Source organism: Sus scrofa, chromosome 16, assembly GCF_000003025.6.
Source record: "Sus scrofa isolate TJ Tabasco breed Duroc chromosome 16, Sscrofa11.1, whole genome shotgun sequence".
Taxonomy (NCBI): Eukaryota; Metazoa; Chordata; class Mammalia; order Artiodactyla; family Suidae; genus Sus; species Sus scrofa.
This window is the reverse complement of record NC_010458.4, coordinates 48,743,442-48,769,640: the sequence shown is the minus strand read 5'-3', so window position 1 is coordinate 48,769,640 and position 26,199 is coordinate 48,743,442. Positions and strand designations below refer to the sequence as shown.

Sequence of the window (26,199 nt, the reverse complement as noted above, 5' to 3'; positions counted from 1 at the left end):
CCTGAACCCCAAATTCTTGAAAAACAAAGGAAAGCAGAGTTTAATGTTTTGATGCTCACCTCCCTTAATGACAGATTTATCCTGATTAAGATGCCAGCTGTTCAATAGAGGGGACAGTTTGTCTTGGGATAAAATTCTTCAACTTAGATGAATGTTTGAAGAGACTACATGATGTCGTAGATGTTGCGTTGTCCCTTTCACCCACTTCCCCAAGTTCCCAAGCTCTGTGCTGTTGGTGACCTTTTCCCTGGCGGTGAAGGGCTAGAGAATTTTTTTTTTTTTTTTTTTTTTTTGGAGACCTTGGCAGTTCCATGACTCAGCCAGAGAGAGAAGGACTTGAAGTGACATGTTCCCCCCACAGTGAGGGCTAAGCACACTCAGAAATCCCTCTCCTCAAATACTTTAGCAGTGAGCCACTTTACTTTATCCCCAATAAATAGAATACACCTATCACCAGTGTGTGTGTGTGTGTGTGTCTGTGTGTCTGTGTGTGCGCGTGCGCGCGCGCGTATTTGATCCAACTGCTGTTTTTCCTCTTGCTCTGAAATGTAAAACCTACATGCCAGTTAGTCTGTAAAGTAATAATGATACTTTAACTTAGGTCTTTAATTAAACTTCCCTCTCCACTTTCTAAAAGCAAAAGATACAACCACAACAACAACCAAATACCTACCACCAATAACCCAAATCTTTGAGATTCTTTTCTTAGAAGAAGAGGCTCTGATACAAGAGAGACTTGTTCAGACAACTGAACCTTTGGAGAGCAAATTGCAACTGGGTTGTTCTACCCTAATGTGCAAAAAGTATCTTCTAAGGTGGCTCAGAACAGGAGAACAAAGACCAGACTGAGAGTCAGAACACTTCTGCTCTCTTCTGTCCAACCTCTACTGTCCCCTATACATGTGACCTGACAGGTTTCTTCACTTGCTTGAACCTCAGTTTTCTTGGTAAAATGATGAGATTGGACCAAATCAGTGACTCTCAAAGTGGGGTGTGTGTGTGTGTGTGTGTGTGTCAGAATTCACCTGGGGCGTGTTTATACTCATCTTCTCCCCTGCCCACTGCTCTAGATGATCTAAGAGATTCTGATGCTGACAACCGATGATTCTCTAAAACGAGTGGTCACTGTCTTGCTCTGTCTTCTTCAGGACTGCACTGACATTAAAATGTATGTTTTAAGAACTATACTTTTAAGCGTAATTTCTATCTAGCATTGAATGTTCTTTCTAGAAATTAGTTTTGAACACAGAAATTGTTATTCTAGAAGCTGTTTGTATTATGGAGTAAGGAATATGCAACCAATATGATGAGATCAATGTTTTATAACCATATGTAAATCATAAAAGAGCAATTACTTAGATTTATAAATACTATAATTCTGTATGAATACCATTATTTGATTTATGCATTTTATAATACTTGGGTCTTATAGTAAGTATGCATTCTTTCTTTAATCAAGGAAAATGTAGATATTACTCTTTTCTATTCATTTTTAAAACTATTTATAGACACAGTCTCATAAGTTTTTTGGCTTTGTTTTTACCTTTTTACAGTGTGGGTTGTGCTGAGCCTGTTTTAGATGTTAGATCCTTGTCCTTAAGTTAATACTGACATAGAAAGCCAAAAGATTGATACTGCAGTTTGAAAAACCAGCACTCAGAAGTCAAGTTAAATCTGCTTTAATCATAAGAAGAATATACAACTTATAGAAAAAGTTCTGCTTTCCTTGATTTTGTTTCTACCTAAATTGCTCAGTTTTTTCTCACATGTTTATTTGGCTAATAAATAGAGCAGCAGTGTACACAGGTCTCCGCCTGACAGAAATAGACAAGTTTTTTTGTTGTTTTTTTTTTAGGGCTGCGCCCGCGGCACATGAAGGTTCTCAGCCTAGGGGTCCAATCGGAACTACAGCTGCCAGCCTACGCCATAGCCACAGCAACACCAGATCTGAGCCGCATCTGTGACCTACACCACAGCTCACGGCAGCACTGGATCTTTAGCCTCCTGAGCAAGGCCAGGAATCGAACCCACAACCTCATGGTTCCCAGTCAGATTCGTTTCTGCTGTGCTACAACAAACAGGAACTCCAGAGAGACAACAACTATTTTGATGTATGCTCTCAGAAACGGTGTAATGATGGCTGGTCTTTTTTTTTTTTTTTTTTAACTATTCAAAATATCAAATACATTTAGATAAAACCGTGACATCTAGATAAAAGAATAAAAACATATCTTCATCAGAGGAGATTGGGCGTGTTCAGGGTGGTATGACTGTAGGCCATGTCCTCATCAGAAGTTAGGTATAATATACAAATTCATTACAATGTAAGCATCGTGAGGACAGGGCCTTTGTTCACTGCTGTATGCCTCAGGCCTAGAGTAGCACATGGCATATAATGGACGTCCAAAAAATATCTGTCGAAGAGATGACAATAAATATGTGGGCTGTAGAGTGAAATAGGCTATCTTTATATAATACCAAATATAGCAATTAATAAGTGAAACAATTAGTCATACTTTTAGGGGATCTGGACAATGCCAGACTGCCAACTTGACATGTTTGTTCCCCCTCTGAACTGTCTGGAATTACGGCTTGTTCCCACCATTACCCATGTGCAGCTGCTACATGCACATTAATGTATCATCTTGGCAAGGACCCCACTCACTTGCTCCTGGGAGATAAACATTTATCAGATACAGACACAGAAAAGGCTGTTGGTTGCATTTTATTTTCCATTTGTTTTCTGGGCAGATGATGGGTTAGCACATTATTTTTGGCGAGAGAGAGAGTGGTCATTTGTTTTTCCTTGTGAGTCAGGATTTAGCCTTGTAGGAAATGCTCAGTGCTCTCTGGTTTTTTATAGGCAGGGCTGTAAATCCAAGTTAAAGGGATGCCACTTGGGCTGAGTTTACACAAACACCAAGGAGTGAATTCAGGGAGGGAAATGCGATATCCTTGTGGCTCACACTACCCTTTCCTTTATATAATTAGGCAGTGGAGATGGCCAAAATGAACAAATACTGGACTGAGGCAGTTATGCACTTATTTGGCAAATTTAAAGTGGTCAATATAAGTATAAAAATAATTACAACATTGAGGTCCTAGGTTTCTGTTATTCGTGGTAGGAACTGAAAAAACCTCTCTGTTCGTGTTGATAAAACAAATCTCTTTAGTGCCAAGAACCAGGGCACACAGAAGCCATTCTCACCCTTTCTCCTATTTTCCTGTGATCTGCTATGGCCTCACTTTGACCTCATTCTGTGACAGCCACTGCTATTAACGGAGAATGAGATAACCACAGGAGCACCCACTGCCCCTGCAATATTTACGGAGGAGTCATTTCCAAGTTTGGGGCCTGCCAAGCACTTTACATACATCATTTCACTTAGCCCTCCCCTTCCAAGAAGTAGGGCTTTATTCTCCCCATTGTAGAGATGAGGAACCAGCTCATTTAACAGATAAGCTAGAGAAAGTAAGAGATTTGCTCAAGGTCACTGGATTGGTGTTGCTTGTTTTTCAGGTTTCTCATTAAGGACAAAGCAGGTAATAATTTTTTTTTGTCGAATTAAGTATCCCTTTAGGCAGTGTTACTCAAATGGAGTCTAGGAAACAACAGCCTGGCATCACCTGGGAGTTTGTTAGAAAAGCAGAACCTCAGCTCCTCTGAATCAGAACCAGCATTTGAACATGATCTCCATGTGATTCGGATGCACACTCAGATGTGAGCAGCACTGCCTTAGGGTTTTCACCTGTTGTGTCTACAGACTGATTTCAGAATGTGGGTCCCTGTTCCAAGGAGTTACAAAGCCCCTTTTTAAACTTTGACCTTGTTCAAGACAACATAACTCCCTCTTGGAGAGTGGTATTACTAGACAAATCTATTCAGCTCTGAGCAATATTAGGCATGATTTTTGTTTTTTCACCCAGCAAGATAATGCCACACCAAGGGACCTTAATAATCTCAGAGAGTAAAGGTCTGGGGCATTATTTTTCAAGTGGGTTCTGAGAACCAAACATCAGAATCACCTGGAGTGGATTCCTAGGCCTTTCGCAGTCTAATGAAGGCACTGCCTATCCACAGGCTACTGGCTCAGGGTAAAGAAGGCTGAGTGGGGGGAATGACAGGTATTTTGGGAACATTATTCCAAAAAGGTATTCGGCTTTTTCAGCAGTTTGGAAAAAAATATTTAAAAGCAGCAGTACAAATTAGAGTATCTCCCAATTTTTCTGGGAAAAAGAGGTACTCTACCAGTTTCTTCCTTTGAATGCCAAAGAAGGGGAACAAGAAACCCTGCTACCTGCCTCTGGGAGAAGGGAGGGGGACCCCGTGTCTCCAGCATGGCTGCCAAGGAGCAGATGCCAGCACACACCCCTCACTCTTCCCAGTTTGAAAGAATCCTTAGAACTTCCTTTGCACCGGGGACTCACCGTTCTCGCTTAGAACAGAAATCAAGAGGGGGCTATTGTCGGAGGGGTGGGGAAAGGAAGCAGGGCCGGAAGAGAGCCCGGGAGAGGACCGGAATAGCCTCTGGATTGCTTCAGCCTGGACAAAACTCCCCTGCCTGGATGGAGATGGTGGCTTCTCCCCCTTAATCGAGGTCTTCTGGCCTTCTTCCATGGGAAGTGCAGAGAGAGAAAGAACTTGGCGTTGTCACTACAGAACACCCACTACAAAGCCACTACTTGTCTCTCGCTGTTTTTCTAATTCAGGCAGTTTTCGTCCCCACCATCTTTCCCCTCACCTCCACTCCTGTTAGCTTTGTCAGTTAAAAAATGTACAAAGGGGACCTTCAGCATTATCCTTTAAAAAGGTATATACTGAAAACTTCTAAGGTGCTAAGGAGCACCATACTTAATCCATCAAGATGGGGTCCTGAACTACTAGAACTTGAATTCATAGGGTGAAGAACATGCAAAATGTTCTACAAGGTTACTTCTAGGCATATCCAAAATCCTGACTCCTACTGGATTGTTTCAGAGAGTTGGGCAAGGAGGAACTATTCCCAGAATCATCTTTCTTGACACTCAGGAGATAGCCAGTACGGAGTGGGTCTCCTCCGACATTGTCCGCAGCCTCCTGCCCCCTGCAGTCATGTCTCAGCACAGTTCCCCCATCTCTGGCTCTGTCTAGGTCCCCAGGGACAGAGAGTTCTTGTCTCCTGGCTGCAGCCTGGGCCCAGAGTCTGAATGAGGATGTTGGAGAAGGACTGGAGAGCCTTGTTTTTGGAAAGGAAGGTGCAGCCCAATACTACATCACTTTGCTGTGTCTTCACAACCACTAAGTGTTCAGACATCCCACTCTTTACACGTGTGTTCTTTCTGAGCCTCCTAGGAGAGAAATTTCAGTATCACGTATTTAGTTCTTGCATCCAGGAAGGACATTGAGCTGTGAGCAGATCTTATCCCAGAATGATTAGGACATAAAGTACCAAATGTATTTGATCTTCAACCAATGTGGATTTGGGGGGGAGGGAGAGTTGGCTTATTTAATACAGTTATCTCTTCTGTACATCACACATGTGCCTTACACACATGTGCCTTACACACATGTGTATAAACACACAGACCATCCACAAACATTAGCTCTTATGGAAGGAAACCATGGATTAGCCCCAAATTGGTTATTTGACTCAAGAATATATCTGATTCTCAGTCCCCTATACTTCCTAACAGATTTATGATCATAATTCTGTTTTTCTGAATTTGGATTTGTTAGGTCACGGCAATGGGGAGAAGTTGAGAGAGGACTTGGGTGTTATTGCAGGAAATTCATAAAGTGTTGTTTTGAGATGTAAGTGACACAAGAGAGAAGGCTAAACTTGGAGTCAAAGAGTCTTGAGTGTGCTCATTGACACATGAATAGAAGGCAAGTCAGGGAACCCACAAGCATGTGGAAATTTAGTATATGACAAAAATAGCATGGTGTATCAGAGGGGCTGGTTGGATTATGTAACTAATGATATTGACATAACTAGGTAGCTATTTGGGAAAAAACACAAACTTATATCTCTTCTTTATTTTTTAAGTTAAAATAAATTCCAGACCAAAGATTTCAGTGTTAAAAATATAAAAATAATAGGAAAATGGAAGATTTATTTTTTTGAATCTCAGAGTGGGAAAAGTCTTGCTAGTTTTATCAAGAAGCCTCACCATTAATTATACATTAAGATAGAAAAGCTTCTACAGGGCCCAAACTCAATAAACAAGGTCAAAAGGCAAACAAAAAATTGCGGAAGACATTTTTAACATGTATCACAAAGAATGTAATATGACCAGAAAATGGGAAAATGACATGAAACACATGTTTCACATAAAATATAGTTGGTTCTTAAGCACGTAAAAAGTAAAAGATAGTCATTCTACTTCTCTATAAGAAAATGTAAATTAAAATTATAGATACCATTTGTTAGGTACTTGATGAAAGGAAACATGAAATATTTGTTAGCATGTTTGTTTCTAGGGATCTGGAGAGTACTGCCATACATTGCCTGTGGAAGAGTGAATTAGTAAGATTTTACTATAGAGAGAAATTTGTGAATAACTGTCAAAACGCAAAAGGACCCTTCTTGGAATTTATCCTACAGATATACCCATAAGATGTAAAAAGACATATCTACAATGCAAGATAAGGAAAAAAGGAGACTGGGTATAGCTTAATTGTCCATCGATAGGAGAGGGATTGGTTAAATTAAGTACAGTACATCTAAACAATGAGACATCATACAGCCCTAAAAAAAGAATGAAGGAATAGAGTCCAAAAATGGGCACTAAGTATAGGTGCAACTGCTTTTGACAAAGGTGCTAAGGTAATGAAATGAGAGAGGAAAGCCTTTGAAACAAATGCACTGGAACTATTGAATATCCGTATGCAAAAGAAACAATGAACTTAGGCTCTTTGCTATGCATATAAATTAACTTGGAATAGATCATAGACCTAAATGTAAAAGGTAGAATGATAAAATTTCTAAAAGGAAACATAGGATAAAATCTTTGTAATGTTAGGTTAGTCAATGATTTCTTAGTTATGACATGAAATGCGCAAACAATAAATAAAAAAATGATAAACCAGATTTCACCAAAATTAAAAAATTTTTCTCTTCAAAAGAAGGACCCAATTATAAAAATGAAGAAAACGAGTCATAAACTAGGAGAAGATATTCACAAAACAGATCTGATCAAGATCTTGTTTTCAGAATATATAAAGAACTCAACAACTCAATAACGAAACAACCAAATTTAAAAAACTGGGCAAAAAGTCTTAATACATAATTAACCAAAGAAGATATACAAATAGCAAATAAGCACATGAAAAAACACAAGACCAATAGATTAAGAAAATGCAAACTAAAATCACAGTGAGACACACATGTAGTAAACTGTCTAAAACCAACAAGACTGAAACCCCCAAATGTTGTTGAAGATTTGGAGAAATTAGTTCTCTGATACACTGCTGGCGGGACTGTAAAAGGGCACTATCACTTGGGAAAATAGTTCGGCAGTTCCTTAAATGGTTAAATATTTACTTGCCATGCAAACCAGCGATTCTACTTCTGGGAAACTACCCCCAAAATATAATCAAATGTCCACAGGAAGACCTGTACACAGAAGTTCACAACAGCATTATTTGCCATAGCCCCAAACTGGAAGCAATTCAAAAGTCCATCAGTTGGTGAGTGGATAAACAAAAGGTGGTGTATCTAGACAATGGAATACTATTCAGCAGTAGAAGGGAAATACGGTTACATGCAACGGTGTGGATGACGCTCAGAAACACGATGCTAAGTGAAAGAAGCCAGATACTATATTATTTAAAGAGCCAAAATATATAATACATATTGCATGATTTCATTTACATGAAATTCTGAAAAGCACAAAACTGTACAGGCAGAAAGTAGGTTAGTGGTTGCCCGAGGCTGGAGGTGGAAGCTGTGAGTGACTGCAAATGAGCATAATGGAACTTTTGGGGGTGATAAAATTATTCTAAAATTGGATTTTGGTAATAATTGCACAACTATATAGATTTTCTAAAACCCATCACACTGACAATTTAAAATGCATGAATTTTATATTATGTAAGTTATACTTTAATAAAGCTGTTAAAAAAATTGAAAAACAAAAGAATGAGGCAGCTCTATATGTTCTGATCATGGAGAAATCTCTGACCTATACAGTTAGGTTAAAAAAAAAAAAAAAAAGCAAGATTTTTCCAGTGTATAGGATGCTGTTGTTTTTTGTTTAAAAAAAAAGAGAGAGAGAAAGCATAGTTTTGACTGGATAGACTATCTCTAGGTGGGTACAATATATCTGTTACTAGAATTTACCTTTGGGCAGGGGAGTAGGCTGGCTGGAGTTGGGAAGAGCAATGTGAGGGAAAATGTTTCACTGTATATCCTTTTGTACTCAATCAAAAATAATGAGAGAAGGAGGAGGGAGGGGAAGGGAGATGGAGAGAGGAGCTTTTTTTTTTCTTTCTTTAAATGCCCACACCTGTGGCATATGGAAATTCTCAGGTCAGGGGTCAAATCAGAGCTGAAGCTCCAGCCCATGCCACAGCCACAGAAATGCCAGATCCAAGCCTCGTCTGTGACCTACACTGCAGCTTGCAGCATCACTGGATCCTTAACCCAATGAGCAAGACTAGGGATAGAACCCACATCCTCATGAATACTAGTAGGGTTCTTAACCCACTGAGCCACAGCAGGAACTCCCGAGAGAGAGAAGTTTTGAATGCCACACCAGCTCTGTGATTGTTGGCAACTGTTTGATCCTCTATTTCCTCACTTTAAAATGCAGGGGTCAGACAACTTGATCTCTAAGGATGCTTCTGATTTTAAGTTCCATGCTCTGATAATTTCTTTAAGGATGGCCATTTCACACTTGTCTACATGCCTCTTGTCCTTTCCCTGCCAGCATGTCACCAGATGCCACATATAAAGCCACAACCAATGGCTTTGTTCCTTCTCATTCTGTTACCTCTCAATGTAGAGGGTCCCCATTGTCTTGGCAATATGTAAAATATGGATGTCAACTAGGGCAAGAAGGCAGCTCAGAAAACCAGGTTGAGAGGGGAGTGGTAAGGCAGTAGAGAGGAGCGGTTACAGCCCACGTCCTGGGGGCAGCTGCTTGAGATCAAGTCCCCACCCTCTCATTTGCCAGTGGTGTGATCCTGGAAAGTTTAATTTCTTCATCTGCATGACAGATAAAAACAGCACCATCCTCTTAAAGTTTGTTGTGAGGATTAAGAGTGATAATTCGTGTAATTCCTCAGCACAGTGCCTGCCTCATAGCAATAGTCAGTAAATGTTAGCCCTTTTAATTATTAATCTGAACACCCCCCCACCCTCTGGCTCATGGGCTCTGGAGCTTTCCTGGTGGGGAGAGAGGAAGAGAGGCATTAAGTTGTCAAGATGTGTCCTTTCAGGTCCATGAACTGGGAGTCCTGAGGTGATGCAATGGCTTTTTTTTTTTTTTTTTTTTTTTTTTTTTTCAATCTAACAACCTGAAGGGAGAGACTGGAGTAATTTCTGCTGTCCCTAAGCCAATATCATTCCAAAATTCTATCCCCTGGAGTCATTTATATCCTGAAAATATGATGAATGTAGGCTGTAAAACTGTAAAATTGTGACATTATGTGGGGGTTTGAGCCGGTTGAGTTAAGCAGCAAGTTTCAGTTTGCATGGTACATGTGCTTTAAATTATATTTGGATAAAATATCATTAAATATTAATATTAGGGCCATTGTATAACTTCCTTTCCGTGGTAGACATTCAATAAATACGAGTTGCAGCTTCAAACCAAACCAAGCGAAAAATCTTTCGTAACCATGATGTGTATATGATCATGTTCCCCGGCTTCACTCTCAGTGCAGCACGGAAGGGATGTATCTAAACTCAGCCAGCCTATGGGTCCCTGTAACTTTGTGTCTGAGCCACAGAGAGCAGCCCTCCCCCAACAGCAATAAAACATATTTGACCCCTTTTAAGTGAGTTGAATTTCCCGTGTGTGTGTGTGTGTGTGTGTGTGTGTAAGTTTATAGTGAGCCCCCTTTGCACACACTCACTGTCTTAAGCATTATCAGATCATATTTTAGAACTAGATTCCAGAAGGCATAGTTTAGCTTAGTGGGTTGCCCTGCCTATTAATACATTCGTATGTGTCTATTCTCCCCAACTACATTGGAACTGTATTTGTCAGAGATTGTGTTCGTAGCCATTTTTGTCTCTAGGATAAGAGTCCTCCGAATTCTTGTTGGTCTCATCAATTCTTTCTGAGATTCTTTGAAAAAGCTCTTATTATCCCCACTTTAGAGATAAGGAAACTGAGGCTCAGAGAAGATAAAGTCACCCAATTCTATAAATTTCCAGGGTTCGTAGAGTTACTCCAGGGAGTCAAGGGATCAGTGTTTAGATATCAAGTGCCTACTGTTTGCACACTGACTAATAATGTTTTGAAAATATATGTACTTCTGCATAAAAAATCTGGATTTATTGTGGCAATAAAATATAAATTAATTTAAAATGTTACTGAATTAAAAATAGCTTTCGGTTATTTTGTATTTTTTTCCAACTTGCTGGGGATTTGCAAAATGTGTTTCTTCCTTCCTCCCTCCCTTTCTTCCTCCTTCCCTTTCTTCCTTTCTCTCTTTCTTCCTGAAATTTACGAAGGAAATCATGCTGAAAAACCTGGGAACCACTATCTGTAAACCAAAGCTGGGGTTCATTAATGAATTTCAGGTAGGTACTTTGAATGATCTAGGTCTTCTGGTGGCAATGAGCTTTTCCACTCTTAAACTGCTACCTAGAGCCAAATGGGGTAAACAGTAGAACCTACCTCACAGGATTCTATGACAGTCATGTAAGTTAATGCATGTGATGCCTTAACACATTCTTGTCGCATAGGAAGCACTCAGTAAATGTGGTTGCTGTGTTAGGCACCACTTGTCACTTTTTGTCACATAGTTGTAACTCGATAGACATTTTGAAGATGAGTTAATGGATAAGTGAAAACGTGGAATAGGAAGAAAGGGCAATTCTAGATATGTAATTCCTCATCTACATTTCCTTAGTCACAGGCAGGCAGTTAGGACAGCGGCTTTTATGCAGATGCTACATTTGGGCATATTCGCTTCAGTGAGCTCAGGCTAGAGAGATGATGATGTTTCTATATCTTCTGGTTCAGTAGCCTTTATAAATCGATCAACTTTGTGTATCAGACTTGTCGAAATATACATTTAAGGGAACAGTCAGGAAGACTTTGGCCTTGGAGTTGTTGTCCAGCACAGGCTTTATTCCTCATTAAAACTTGTGAGAGGAAACAAGACCAGTAGACCATCTAGATAGGATGAAAGAAGTGATGATTTCTTGCTACAAATCAAAATGCTGAAGACCACAGTTATGAGAGGGTCAAAGGAAGTTAGAATGACCTTTCATAGCAGGCTCAGTGTTTATCTAGCTTAAAATTTCTAGATCATCCCAGGGATAGTTAGTTAGTTCACTGTATTCCATAAACAAACTTTGAGCTGGATAGAAACTTTTTGTTTTTCTTTTTTTTTCAGTGTTTGCAAAGTGAGGTGTTGAATGTAGGAGAAATGAATCCATTGCTAGACTTTAAAAGACGGGCTGACCTGTGTGTCACTGCTGCCTGACCTAGTTGTTTCTAACAGAGGCCTCAGGCAGATGGGCCAATAAAGAGACCATTGGCTTCTCCAAATCGGCTGCTTTTCCCAAGACCAGGCAGTAACAATCCCAGAAGTGACTGCTCCTTGCTGTCCCATGTGGGCAAGGCTCTGTGCTGGCACTGTGGACACGCAAGGGAATAAAACCCAGTCTCAGCCTTTCAGAAATTTCTGGTGAATTAATGGTTCCATTTACTGAATGGAGATGAATATGCTTTCCTGTCACCTCCATCCACTGGCCCTGTTTCTCCTCACTAGGACCACACAAAACAAATCCAATCCTTCTAAGTATCAGCTTTTTGAAGTATGCAGGTATAAGCTATCAAGTCCTCAGGCCCCCAACACACCTCCTTCCTAACAGGCCAGGTTTGGGTTTGTCAGCCGTCTCAGTAAGGGGTAGCTTTCACCTCACCAGCAGGTTGCACTCCTCTGTGCACTTTCCAAAGGGCTCCTGCCCCTGAGGGTTGACCAGAACGCCCCCATCCCCCCATCCCAATAATTGGCTGCTGTGCTCTAGAGCTGGGCTTTCCCAGGCCCCCTTTCAGGGCTGCAGTAATTGCTGGGATTTTCCTTCAAAAGGTCCAGAAGAAAAGCCCTGGAGTAAAAAGCTAGCAACTTGGAATGAGAATCACTGATTTACTTTATTATTTTTCTAGATTTTTAGCCTTAACCTTGTTTTGGGTCTTTCTCCTTCCTCTTTACAACCATGAGAATATCTTCTTACCAATGTCATTAGGAAGCCCAAATACTAGTATAGTTACTATGTACTGAGTGCTTCTTGTGGTGGTTAGATGCTTTATATGTCTTATTTTATGAAATATCATATTAACTCTGCAAGGGGGTTCTTTTCTTTGTCACTATTTTCCATATGAGGAACCTGAGGTTCAGAGGTTAAGTAACTGGTCATAGTTGGTAAGTGAAAGACCTCGAATTCAAACCCTGGCGTGCCTAACTTCTAAGTTTGTGCTGCTTCTACCTCACTCAGCCTCTCTGTGATATAGCACACTGGAGCATTCTAGCACTTTATCTGGCCGTAATAGGTACTCAATAAATGTTAATTTCCCTTTCTCTTATCAATGAACCTAAAAATGAGGAGACAGGTTGTGAGTTGCTAAAGTATGTGCCAGACCCCTAAGGTGGCAGTGCAAAATGAATTCCAACAGGATGTGCCTTTAGCCAGCTAAGCTCCTTCTGGGGGGCTGTGGGCAGCTCTAAAGGGCCTCTGTTAACATCTACTAGGCCAATGAATTTACTATTCAGGGAGGTCTAGGAGTTGTTTCTAACCAATCCCCAACCCTTATAGCTTCCTCTTCTTTCTTCAAATAATTCTACTTACTTCACAAACTCCAATTAAATTCATTGTCTCTTGAGAGCACCCAGCCCCTCAAATCTAGTTCTGCCTCCTCTGGACCATCAGGTCCATGAGTTAGGACAAGATATAGATAGCAAGTGCCATCTCAGAGGGAAGAAGGGGGTCTCAGAGTGGGCTTGACTTTGGCTCCTTCTACCCTCACTGAGGTCCTTTATGACTCTTTGAGAGCTCTCTGGTATAGTACCTTCAGCAACTATCATACTCAAGTTCAGTAGTTCTCAGCTGGGAATAGCACAGTACCCCCACCCCCCGCCCTACCCCTAGAGGCTTTTGGAAACAGGAAGGCTACCTTTGGTTATCACAGCGATTAGGGGGCACTCTTGGCCACTAGTAGTTGGGGTGGGCAGGGATATTGAAGTTCTGTAATGAACCCTCACAGAAGAGCAGTAGCAGCTGTTGCCCTAAGGAAGTCAGGACCATGACAGTTTTCTCACCACTGTCCAGCACAGTAACTGTCCCTCCAGAGATGCTTAATATGAATCTTTTGAATGAATGTTTCCCTTTGTCACCTTTCCTATTTTTCTGCATGTCTCTTTTCTCACTGGAGGGTCTGAAATAGAGCTGTCTTGTTTGCCTCTAATTTCTGGAAGTAACTTCAGAGGTAGAGGTCTTATTCACCTCTGCCTCACATATATTCCCTTCCTCCTTCCTTCTCCTATTCAAAAGTTTCAACAATTTAGAGAACCACAGCCCAAATGAGTGCCCAATGAGGATTTACTCTTTGAATACTTCCTAGAGTAATTTTAAATAGGAACTTTTTCCCTCCAATGTGGGTAAAAGGTATTAGGTTGATGGCCTAATTACATGGGTCGCTAATGATTACACCTAAGTGATTTGGCTAAAGCAGCAGCACCGGCCCATTGGCTTCCCCTCCCAGACCCATGAAACTACAGCCTAGACTGGGTGGAGGAAGAGACAGGCCTCCTAAGAAGCCAGTGAGGAAAAAGCTGTAAGTTTGAGGTCTGGCCACCTTCCTAATTCTAGCTGAAATGCTGGGAAACCAGGTACTGAGTAGATCAGGAACTCATGGGATCCAGTTCTAACTCTCCTTTAATTGACTCTCTGGCCTGGAGGGAGGTGGAGTTCCTGATCTCCTCAGCATGTTACTATTATCTCAGTGGTTGGAAATTTGCAGAGATTCATTTGTTTTACTTTCTGGCTGATTTCCTTGATAAGACACTTAACTCCTTTCCCTTTTGTAAATTGCGAAGAGGTGGTTGTCTTCCCATCACAGAACTCCCAACTCTGCTCCACTCAGAGGCTCTCTTGTCTTCTTAAAAGGTATAAGGGAATACTTTAAGAAGTCTTAGAGTTTATTTTCATTCTTCTCAAAATGAAAAGAACTATCTGGGAGCTCCCGTTATGGTGCAGCGGAAATGAATCCAATTAGGAACCATGAGGTTTCAGGTTCGATCCCTGGCCTCTCTCAGTAAGTTAAGGATCTGGCGTTGCTGTGAGCTGTGGTGTAGGTCGCAGATGTTGCCTCGGTCCTGTGTTGCTGTGGCTGTGGTGTAGACTGGTGGCTAAAGCTCTGATTAGACCCCTAGCCTGGGAACTTCCATATGCCATGGGTATGGCCATAAAAAGACCGAAAAAAAAAAAAAAAAAAAAAAACCTGTCAGGAGTAACATAACTCAGGGCTGATAAGGAAGGGCTGGGAAGGATCACAAAGCAGAAAAGTTTAGTAAAGGAGAACAGAACTAGCATTTACTTAGCACTTGCTATGTGCCATGCATATTACTATTAGATATCTCTTTGTAATCTTTTCCCAGATCCATGAAGCAGTGTATTAGTCAGGATAGACTAGGTAACGCTTCAGTGACAAGAACCTCCAAGTTACCATGACTTTAAAAATCAAAGAAAAAAGAAAGAAATCAAGGATTTATCCATTACATTACCATGGCTTTAACCTAGGTCATCTTAACTTTAGGACCAGTGCTAACAGAACAGCGCTACTGGAAATGTTTCAGGCTGCTATGATAGAAGGAAAGAAAATTACAGGAATCATGGTCACTTCTCAAGGATCCCACAAGGAAATTATACATGTCACTCACGATTACATTTTGTTGGCCAAAACAAATCACCTGGCCATTCCTACATATAAAGGGAATAGGGAAGTACTACATATGCTCAGAAGAAGAGCTAGAAATATTTGATATGTAATGTATTATTGTTCTGCTATTATAGCTGCGAAAAGGGAGGCTTAGGAAAGTTAGTGGGAGGGGGAGCTGGGAGTCTTGACTCCGTGACCTGGGCTCTTTGTTCTTCTATGATGAGTGCATTCTACAAGCATGTTCCTTACAAGGTATTGTACCTTCTCTCCACATGCCGTGGTGGGCTAAAATATCCTTGGGATTTAAGGGCACGTGCACCTGGCTGTGGACAGGTTAAAGCCAAATCCAAGTTTCTGTGGCTTAGTCATTGCTTCACATGTGTGTGTTCTCTTTAAAGGTCTTCAACACATGCACTGTGAAATCATTATATGATAGAAATTTCATCTTTGAACACGTGCCAGATTTTTCTTTTTTAATCATAGTCTCAAGTGCTATAGGTTTCACTGCCCATTGCTTTTATTTGTTGAATAATGAGGCCCCTCTGCTCTTAGTTTGGTAAGGCTGCTGCCAGGCGGACGTTTCAAGCTTCAGAGGAAAGCATGACCCAGCTTCCCTCCATTACCTTTAAGACTCTCCAGAAAAAAATGCCCTTTGCTCAAAGGAACAATAAAATAACAAGACTGATTCCACCAACCCTTAGAAAATAAATTCTGATAGTTCATCCCCCTGGAGCTCAGAGGAAGTGCCGTGCTATGTCAGTCCTTCTCAGACTTTTCTAATCCCAGTACCCCTAAATGGGAAAGAAAAATCTGGAAAAAGAAATCCTAAGTGCTCTGCCATTGGTGGCATTTCAGACTTTAACCTGCCCTGGTTTTTGCATTCTGCTCCATAACATATCCATGTTTATTTGCATGTAAAATGTTTTAAATCACACACCACTAAAATTGGTAGGTCAGGAAAATATACAACTTAATTCTGTGGTTTTCTTCACCCCTGGAACTTGATTTTAAACCTTCTTAATCCGTTAACAGCATTATGCTTCTCACCTGAAAGTAGGTCTCAGCGGGACAGGGATAAGGGTTACCATCAGGCTGGGGAGATGGCGGGTTCTTCCTGGCAGCTAGAGAACCCTAGACCCAGGAGAGAATACAGTGAAGAAGAGGAGGAGGGGTAGGGCGGGGAGAGGGGAGGAGAGGAATGTGAAGCGGTATCTGGAGACAAGGAGGAGCTAGGACAGCCAAGGGAGAACCCTAAAGATGGCCTTAAAAACACACAGAAAGAATTCAGACTAATTTACTGATCACCCCGGCTGTTAAATAACTACATTTTTCTATTGGTTGTATTTTCCCTATCCATTAAAAAAGACAAAATACTTTGTCCAAAGCACAGCTAGTTGTAGCCTTAGGCAAATTGTTTAACCTTGACGGGTTCCCATCCATAAAGCATGAACTCAAGTGCTGCTCAGCTTAATGGAGAGTAACGCTTGCAAAACTCTTTGAAGCTGGAGAGTGCAGTTTAAAGTATTATGTGTTATTAAATGAAGTGCCTATTTAGGAAGGGAACTCCCCATTAGGATTATATGTACTTTAACTAGTAGTCAACACCTGAGAGAGAGCTGGTTGTCAAAATTTTTATGACAGAAGGGATCTAGACATTCATCACTTAAAATGGAAAATAAAAGAACAAAGAAACAAGCTCAGACAGTAAGGAATGGAATGCGCCATTAAGGCATCTGCTTGCTTCAGAGAGAGATTCCTGAGCTAAAGAAGGCCTTATTTACTGGAATGGAAAAATATAGGGCCAGGAAATTGCTCAGAGGTCTCCTGTCTTTTCCTGTGCACATGGAGAGGCACTATGTGTTGGCTACTGTTTTGGATCAGAATCTCAGTTTTAGAAATAGCCTGTATTGTGTCCTTGGAAAGGGAGAGGGCTGTGTGGTATATTTGTATGTGGTGGGATGGAGGAGGAGGAGGAGGTGGGGAGGATGTTGGGAGGAGCCATTTAGACGCTCTCTGGAACCAGACTGTTTCCTTGGGACTCACAGACAGTTACCAGAATTGAGCTGGGACATTGGGCAGCTGACCTGGGCTTAGGGAGCCTCCAGGTCTCCTGAACTGACCCCAAGGTGGAGCCAAGCTGGCTCTGCTGGCAACACAGACCAGTTCTGAGGTCACACTGGATGGCTGGTTTCAAGCCTGCCCTCTTTTCACGTGCATGGGCTGAACCATAGTGTTTTCATTCAACGGACATTTATTGGGCAACAACACAGTGTTGGCAGACATTGTGTTAGGCACTGGGGAGATAGCAGGAATCAAAAGATAAACACCCCCCTGCTCGTGAAGGCTGCATTCTAGTAGAGAGAAATGAACAATGACTAAAATAAATAAGTTATATGAAATGTTAGAAGATAAGAAGAAAGATAAAATAGGGTACGAGGGAGAACAGGAAGTGGAGGGCAGGGTTAGGGTGGCCTCAATAAAAAGGTGATGTTGAGCAGAAACTTGAAGGATGTAAAAGTGGGTCATGTAGGTTTCTAGGGGAAGAGCTGTCCAGGAAGAAAAAGCATCAGGTGCAAAAGTCCTGAGGTAGGAGAATGCCTGACATATGCAAGAAACCACCAGAGGTCATGGGGTTGGAGTGGAGCAAGCAAGAGAGGGTGTGTGGGTCAGAGGGGTAACTACATCTCAGAGAGCCTTGTGAACCACAGGGTGGACTCTGGCTTTACTCTAAAATGGAAGATTTTTGGAGGGTTTTAGGCAGTGGAGTGACAAGATCTGGCTTACGTTTTAATAGAATCAGTTTAACTATCATGTTGAGTAGGCTACAAGTTGCCAAGGGTAGAAGTGAGGAGAAGAGTTAAGAGATTATTAGAAGCTGATTTTCCATCTATTTCAGAGTAAAGGTCAGAGTTCCTGGAAGAAACTTGTGACTTGAGCCACAGTATAGCCAGCCAGTGGAGATGGTGAGAAGTGGTTGATTCTGGATAGACACTGAAAATGGAATTTTCAAATCCATCATTGGGGTACTCAGGCGGTCTGGCCAGGAGCACATTTATCAGCTGTGAGGAGTGGCTATGAGGGGTGTTCCCTCTCTACTCAAAAGTGATAAAGAAAGAAGAGGCAGGATTCTTGTTGGCATAACCACCTCGCCTTTCTTCCTTTGTCCTTCCCATAAATTGAGGGCCTATTCTGTGCCAGGCACTTTGCTAGGTTACACTAGTGAATGTGAATGAACAGGCTCACTGTCATCGTGGAGCAAACAGTCTACAAAGGGAGTCATACAAATAAATGAAAACAACCCATCTGACGTGCTAAGTGTTGAAATTAGTATGTCTGCTCTAGTCAGGAAGTGCTGGGGAAAAGACACTTTGAGCTGGATCTGAATAAATGTGGATCAGTCAGACAAAGGGAGGAGAAGGGAGGGGAAGAGTGTTTTGGGCCATGGGAATGGCATGTATGGAGGTTCTGAAGGGAGGGGGAGCAGGGCATGGAGGAGGAACTGAGAGAACGCCAATATGAGTAAAATGCAGAGAGCTTGAGAAACGTGGGCAAGATGCAGCTGGAGAACTGGATGGGGTCAGACCATGCCGAGCGTGAAGGCCATGTTCAGATTTTGAATGTATCCTGAAATGAATGGGAAGCCACTAGAGGCCTTCAAGGAGGGGAATGACATGGTCAAATATACTTGTTGAAAAGCCCACTACACTGCTTCGTGGAGAATGAATTACGAGAGTGGAGTAAGAACAGTGTGGATGACCAATTATAAGACAAATGCCGAGGCTCAGGTGAGACCATCATTGCTTGGATCAGGCAGTTGATTGACAAGATTACAATGGGGATAAATGTCGAGATTGGAGAGGTATTTAGGAAGGAGAACTCGCTTTTGGATTGGCTATGAGGGCTGATGGAGCAAGAGTTCAAGAATAAATCCTAGTGCTTTGCTTGAAATAATTGCATAAGTGGATATAAGATTCTCCTACTTGTAGAAGTCACCTATTTATATTAGACAAAGCCAAGGGGAGGTTAGAAATGTTATTTTTCTACAAATAGTTGGAAATAAGATTTATGGTAGGATGGTTTCGTTAGCGTCCAGGCTAAGCAGAAAGAGGAGGGTGGAATGACTTTTCCCAGCCTCCACCAGCCTCAGGGCCTGGTTGTATAATGAACTGATGAGATCCTGCATGGAAAACACAATGTCTAAACCATCGTTAACCACTTAGAAACATAATAAGATGCAAGCCACAAATGTAATTTTATCTTTTCCAGTAGCTATATTGAAAACATAAAGGAAAACAGGTGAACTTAATTTGAAAATCTATTTTATTTAACCAAATAAATAAAAAATGTTATTTCAACATTAATCAACAGAATAATTATTAATGAGATATTTTACCTTCAGTGAATTTTTGCAATCCAGTTGTATTTTACACATACAGCTCATCTCAATTCAGATTAATCATATTTCATGTGCTCAAAAGCCACACGTGGCTGAGGAGCACTGAATCAGACAGCACAGCTCTAACCATCAGAGCAGTCTCACAGACTTAAATCCACACACAAAGCACTGGAAATAGAGGTCCTTTTATAACAATTTTAAAAACAAATCCTAGAGCCTCTTAGAATTTTAAAATTAAACCTTTTGTCATTAATTAGCTGCATGAATTTGAGAAGGTCAGTTTACTCCTCTGTGCCTGTTTCCAATAAGGGAGTGTGGTAGGGCTGGACAGTGTGAAACAACCTTGTAGTCTTTTAACAATCATTGACTACAGGTTAAGGAAGTCCAAATAGTTTTTCCTTTATCTTAATTATCAGACCTCCTAAACCCTTCTATGATAGCTGAAAGGTGGAAAATTGGCCAGTTCACTAGTAAGCTAACAAAATTCCAAGAATGTTTTTCATTCCAAAGCAAAAAAGGTTGAATTTTTTAGGGAAATTTTAATACTGACTAGATATTGAATGATTAAGGAAACTATTGTTTTGTTTTGTTTTGTTTTGTTTTTAGATATCATGTATAGTATTGTGGCTATGTTTTAAGAAAAAAATGTTTATGTTTAAGAGATTCATCCTTAGTTCCCATTGTGGTTTAGTGAAACCAAATCCAACTAGGAACCATGAGGTTGCAGGTTCAATCCCCGGTCTCGCTCAGTGGGTTAAGGATGCAGCATTGCCCTGAGCTATGGTGTAGGTCACAGATGTGGCTCGAATCCTGAGTTGCTATGGCTGTGGCGTAGGCTGGCAGCTACAACTCCGATACAACCCCAAGCCTGGGAACCTCCATATGCCTTGGGTGCGGCCCTAGAAAAGACAGAAAAAAAAAAAAGAGAGAGAGAGAGAGAGAGAGATGTATCCTTAAATAGGCATAGATGGAATAATATGATGTTTACTCCACAATCATCGTAGTTGGGAGTCAGGAAAGTGGGAGGGTATAGATGAAATAAGCTTGGTCATAATTGAAACTTGGTGTGAGACATAGAGATTCATTATAGTATTCCCTCTACTTTTATAGTTTGAATTTTTCTGTAACAAAACGTTTTTTAAAAAGATAAATTTCCAGGCTTTTTCAGTTTCCACTGCTGGTAAGATTTTCAAATGCTCTCCTTAAATACTGTATATCTTTATGGTACAGATGTAAAAGGCTGCTTCAGCTTTGAGAACACACATTCAAATATTCTTACATAATACTGTAGCAGAACAAAGCTTCAGGCACAAAATTCCCATCATAGTTGGAAATATAACTGGTGGTTTTAGTCGTAATATGACCCTGCTCTCTTGTCTTCTCTTTTGGTTCAGGTTTAGGATCAATATTTATAAGCAAAAGGCTGTGCCCTCTGTGTGTCAAGGAGAGCCCCAGACTCTGCCCAAGCCACAGAGGGGCCCAGGGAGGTAGTGATGTAAACACACAGACAATGCACATTGCAAGCCCAGGACAGTACAGATGCTCAAACCATAGGCATAAAGAATATTGCTTTTTGCAGGTGTCATGGAGGCCATATGCTGCAGAGTTAGGTAGGAGCAGAGGAGCAACACAACAGGAATGTGACCTCAAAGATGAGGAGGCCCAGCAGCTGGGACCCTCAGAGAATGTGTGAGTATAGGTCACTTGTCACCCGGGGGTGCCAGAGCATTGTCTAAATTCCTGGTGTAGTGCCCTCTCTGAGTTCAGTGAGAGACTTCTAGCCCCTCCTCTCCACCCTGCCCTCTTGAACATCATGGTGGTGGATGAGGCTGGAGTTTACTTGTTACTGCCCAAGACATTGTCTGGAGCTGAAACGTAAACTGAGAACCAGGACCATCTGGCAGGGCCAATATCTTCAAGTTCCCTTGCCTGACAGGTTGGATCTCCTGGCTTCCACACCCTTCAGTGTTTGACCTCAAGAATTACAGAGCAGGCACTCATTTTCACTCCCAAAGATCATTGCTAATGTCTACATAAAACAGGATCTACAAAAAAAAAAAAAGAGAACAGGACTCAGTCTGAGAATGTTTTCCTTTTGCATTTTCATCAGCCAAAGTAGTATTGAGTTTGGGGTACCAACATATGGCACAAATGTTAAATTTAAGGAAAAGCTGGCACCCTCACCATGCAGAACCGTGCTACTTTCCTCACGTGTGATACTTGGCTTCGGTGGTGGCAATACAGTGCCAGCTTTTCTTAAATGTCAGGCATTTTAAGAAGTGGTTTCTCCACATTTAAAATTACACACACACACACACACACACACACACACAATAAATGGAAATGCTATTGAGATGTTTCTAAATAAAATACATTTGACCTCCAGGGGGAAAATGAGGTAACAACTGACCAGAGGCTGTGATGGACCATGGATTGACTATCAAATATCTGCAGAGTGTGGTTTTAACTTCCAGGCAGTATAGTGTAATCTACTATGCACCAAGCAGATGTCCATCTTTAAAGAGTGTCTAAATTGTTGGAGTGGAAGGAGCCTTGATGGCTCTCCTTGAGAATACTTCCTGCCTGTTGACAGAACTCCCTACACTACCTAACTCACAGGAGCAGGTGAAAATGGCTAGTGGAAACAACTGCCCCTGTCTCAGCATACTCAGCATTCAGCAGTCCTCATGGCCAGAACAGTCTGATACTAACATATATTGAGCCCAGAGCCCTGTACTTGTTCTCACTAAGTTTCTCTTGACCACTCCGGTTTATCAGGTTCCCCCCTGATTCACACATGACTCTCTCAAGTCCATTGGGTCCTTGTCAGCAACTTACTCTTGGGGGTACTTTTCTAGGTCATCTTCCACATCGTAAATAAGGGCTTGTTTCAAGATTGCTCTGTCTCTGCTTCTGAGTTTCAGTCCAGATTTCCAATTATTTGCATATCCCTATAACAAGTAGACATTGAATGCTGTACTTCCCAATTTACTGATGAAACAGTACAGGGGGAGGAGGAAATTGAGAGCAAAACAAAGTTTTACAGGGGCCAGTATAGAGTCAAGGTCATCCAGTGGGACGGTAGTCATATGAACTGAAATTCCAGACACTTGGTCTCTAGAACTTTAAAACGCTTCTGTCCTCCCTGTGCCTCTGTTAGATGGAAGCATTAATAAAATCTGAACAAGAAAATACCTGAAACCCTCTCCCATCTTAAAACAGTCTACAATTAATTCTTTTCATCTCAAGGAATTTTTGTGGGAACTAAATGTAATAATTGGTATCTGGGAGTTCCTTTGGTGGCCCAGCAGATTATGAACCCAACTGGTATTCATGAGACTGTGGGTTCAATCCCTGGCCTCATTCAGTGGTTTAAGGATCTCGGCTTGGATCGCATGTTGCTGTGGCTGTGTCACAGGGCAGCAGCTGCCGCTCCAATCAGAACCTTAGCCTGGGAACTTCCATATGCTGAAAGTGTGGCCCTAAAAAGACAAAAAAAAAAAAAAAAAAAAAATTGGTATGAAAATTTTTGAGAAAGTTGTGAATTATCTCAGCATAATTTACCCCCTCCAAAAATCACAAAATAATTCTTTCAGTAAACCCAGAATTGTTTTTTATTGCTATTACAATGTAGGGTCAAGTTTAGGAGCTTATTTAATTTCGAGTGGAAAATGAAAGCCTCCATAGAAGATAAAAAGATACATTTAAAGGAATGGGTAATTTAAGAATAAATTAGGTTGACCTTTCCAGAAATCAATTTAGCAATATGTATTAAGACCTGAAAATCCATATCCCTTGCCTCGGTAATTCTATTTCTAGAGAATCTAATCTAAGGAAATGATAGACCCTCAACCAAGATTTATGTACGAAGTCGTCTACTGCAGAGTTAATTGTATATTGCATAGAGATGTATAGTAAACAGTGTATTCATGCAAGGTAATAGACTTGAAAGGAACAAACCAAAATATTAACCAGTTACTCTTGGTGGTGGTATTATTATTTTTCATTTTCTTCTTTAAACATTTCAGTATTAAATTTTAAAATGGTAATGGCTTTACATTATTTAAAGGTCATTAAAATAAATTGCATAGGGTTGCTCACCTTAATCTACTTCTGGTGCCAATTCTTTTTGTCTTTTTTTTTTTTTTTTTTTTTTTGTCTTTTTAGGGCCGCACCCATGGCATATGGAGTTCCCAGGCTAGGGGTCCAATCGGAGCTGTAGCCTCTGGCCTATGCCACAACCATAGCAACGGGGCATCCAAGCCTGAGTCTGCAACCTACATACACCACAGCTCATGGTAATGCCAGATCCTTAACCCACTGAGCAAGGCCAGGGATCGAACCCACATCCTCATGGGTGCATTAACCGTTGAGCCACAACAGGAACGCCCTTTTTCGTCTTTTAATCCATTTTGACCAATAGCCAGCTTATCTCAACTGCTTTCATGACTTTCTTCCTGTTCTGTTAACCACAACACTGTGTGGGCTCTGTATTCCACCTGTCATTGTAAATGCCAGAAGCGTGGATAGCACCCAGAGAGCTGAGTCACCTGTCAATTTCACAGTGCTCATTCCTTCTTCAAATAGCCCACACACTCTCTTCACATGAACTGGCCCAGGACTCTTTTCTTCTAGGATAAGATATACCAAAGCATGCTCGACCATGTGGCTTGCTTGATTCTCCCTAAAAAGTTCTAAGGCAGTCACATTCTCCACTGAAGCTGAATTTCCCATCGTTCCCTACAGAATAGCTGAAACTCAAAGGTTTCAGACATTATAATGAATTCCCTAAACTTTAGATTGGATTGGCTCATTTTTTTTGTTGTCATTTCTAAATGGATCCAAATAAGCTACATCTTACCAGGTGAGATCCTCAGGAGAAAGGTGCTTAGTCCTGTCTTAAATTAGCCTCTCCATGCCTTCGACCAGCACAAATGAACATGAAAACTTGAAAGGAGCCCTTTCTCAGACGGCCCATTAAAAGATGTTATCAAATGTACCCTTTTTATAAGAAAGCTGGAGAAGGTTAATGATCAGCCTATTGGTGTGGAGACGGGGGAGAGAGAGAGAGGGACTGCAAGAGCAATCGAGATCAATCAAAACCAAGTCATTCCCGGAAGTTCCCATTGTGGCTCAGCCATAACAAGCCCAACCAGTATCCATGAGGATGTGGGTTCAACCCCTGGCCTCACTCAGTGGGTTAAAGATCTGGTGTTTCTGTGAGCTGTGGTGTAGGTCTCAGGTGCGGCGGCTTGGATCCTATGTTGCTGTGGCTGTAGCATATGCCAGCAGCTGCAGCTCCGGTTTGACCCCTAGCCTGGGAGCCTGCATATGCTGCAGGGGTGGACCTGAAAAGCAAAAGCAAAAACGGAAAATAGGCTATGGGAAAGCACTTAAAAGAATTCTTTCTTTTACGAACCCTTCCAGGGAAATATCCTGTATCCAGAATCTTCTAGATTAACTCTTATAGCATTCAGATTCTCAGCACAGGCCCATCAGTATCTTAATTGGCTTTTCCTCACTACCTCACCAATTTGTCACACAATTCTTATTCAATTTATATCCAGTTATTTTTGCACACTTTTACAGTGATTTAGAAAATGTCCTTCACACTAGTTTCAGTCTCTACTCATGAAATGTCACCTGCATTAGGATGAGTTCATTTTGTGAATAGATTTTTCTCCTGAATGATTTTGCCTTAGATGAGTCTCAGGCCTTGTATGCTTCATTCCAGACACTGCTGCAAAACAGGAGTTCATGAGGCTTCTTCCTCCCTAAATATATCTGCTTCTTTCTCCCTTTGTTCAAATTTTCAGAGTTGAAATTTTGTCTATGTTTATATATGTTGTTTTCATACATTTTAAATCTAACATTCAGTCTAATCCTTGTCTCCAATATCATTCTCTCCGATCATCCAAATTATCTCAGGAAGGTGTAGGTTTATACAGAGAGATTACATACACCTGTGTGTGCACACACAAACATACAATTTAAATATGCCAGATATAATTCTGTATGTTTTAGGAGTTCCTGTTGTGGCACAGGGGAAACGAATCTGACTGGGAACCATGAGGTTGTGGGTTCGATCCCTGCCCTCACTCAGTGGGTTAGGATCCAGCGTTGCATGAACTGTGGTGTAGGTCGCAGACATGACTTGGATCTGGCGTTGCTGTGGCTGTGGTGTAAAGCGGCAGCAGCAGCTCCAATTTGACCCCTAGCCTGGGAACCTCCATATGCCTCGGGTGCAGCCCTAAAAAGCAAAAAAAATAATCCTGTATGTTTTGTCTAAACATTTTCATTGTTGATGATTTCATAAGAATTGGATATTTAGTATTACTTGAAACTAGCCAAAAAGTTTTTTTTTTTTTCTTAAATTCATCTGTAGAATTGTTCTTGTGCATTGCCCTTTGATGGCTTTTGCCTAATTTTCTACTTAGGTAGTCCTTTTGTAATTAATTTGTAGAAGATCTTAGATATCAAATAATACTACTTCTATGTTGTGTTGCAAATATTTTTTCAGTTTGCCATGTCCTTTTAAATTTTACCAGACTTTTGACATACAGAAATTTTTCCTAATATAATCAACCTATTCCACTTTTCTGGTTTCTAACTTTTAGCCAAGGGTTTTGAAAGGTCACAGATTTGAGGCAAAGACCCATGAAAGCCATCTCATACCACATTCCCTACTGCGTCATTGGAACAAC

At 41.1% G+C, this 26,199-nt stretch overlaps 1 protein-coding gene across 11 annotated transcripts in view; it reads left to right on the top strand.

The window, feature by feature from the left end:
• The window catches only part of ZNF366 (zinc finger protein 366), a 340,164-nt gene that overhangs the window by 279,127 nt on the left and 34,838 nt on the right, over positions 1-26,199 (top strand). The window contains exon 1 of one of the 11 annotated variants that reach the window (XM_021076725.1): positions 17,079-18,884. The exons of the other annotated variants lie outside the window; for them this stretch is intronic. The gene's annotated coding sequence lies outside the window, so the exon portion shown is untranslated. Of the gene's footprint in view, positions 1-17,078; positions 18,885-26,199 lie in introns of those variants that run through there. 11 annotated transcript variants of the gene reach the window in all.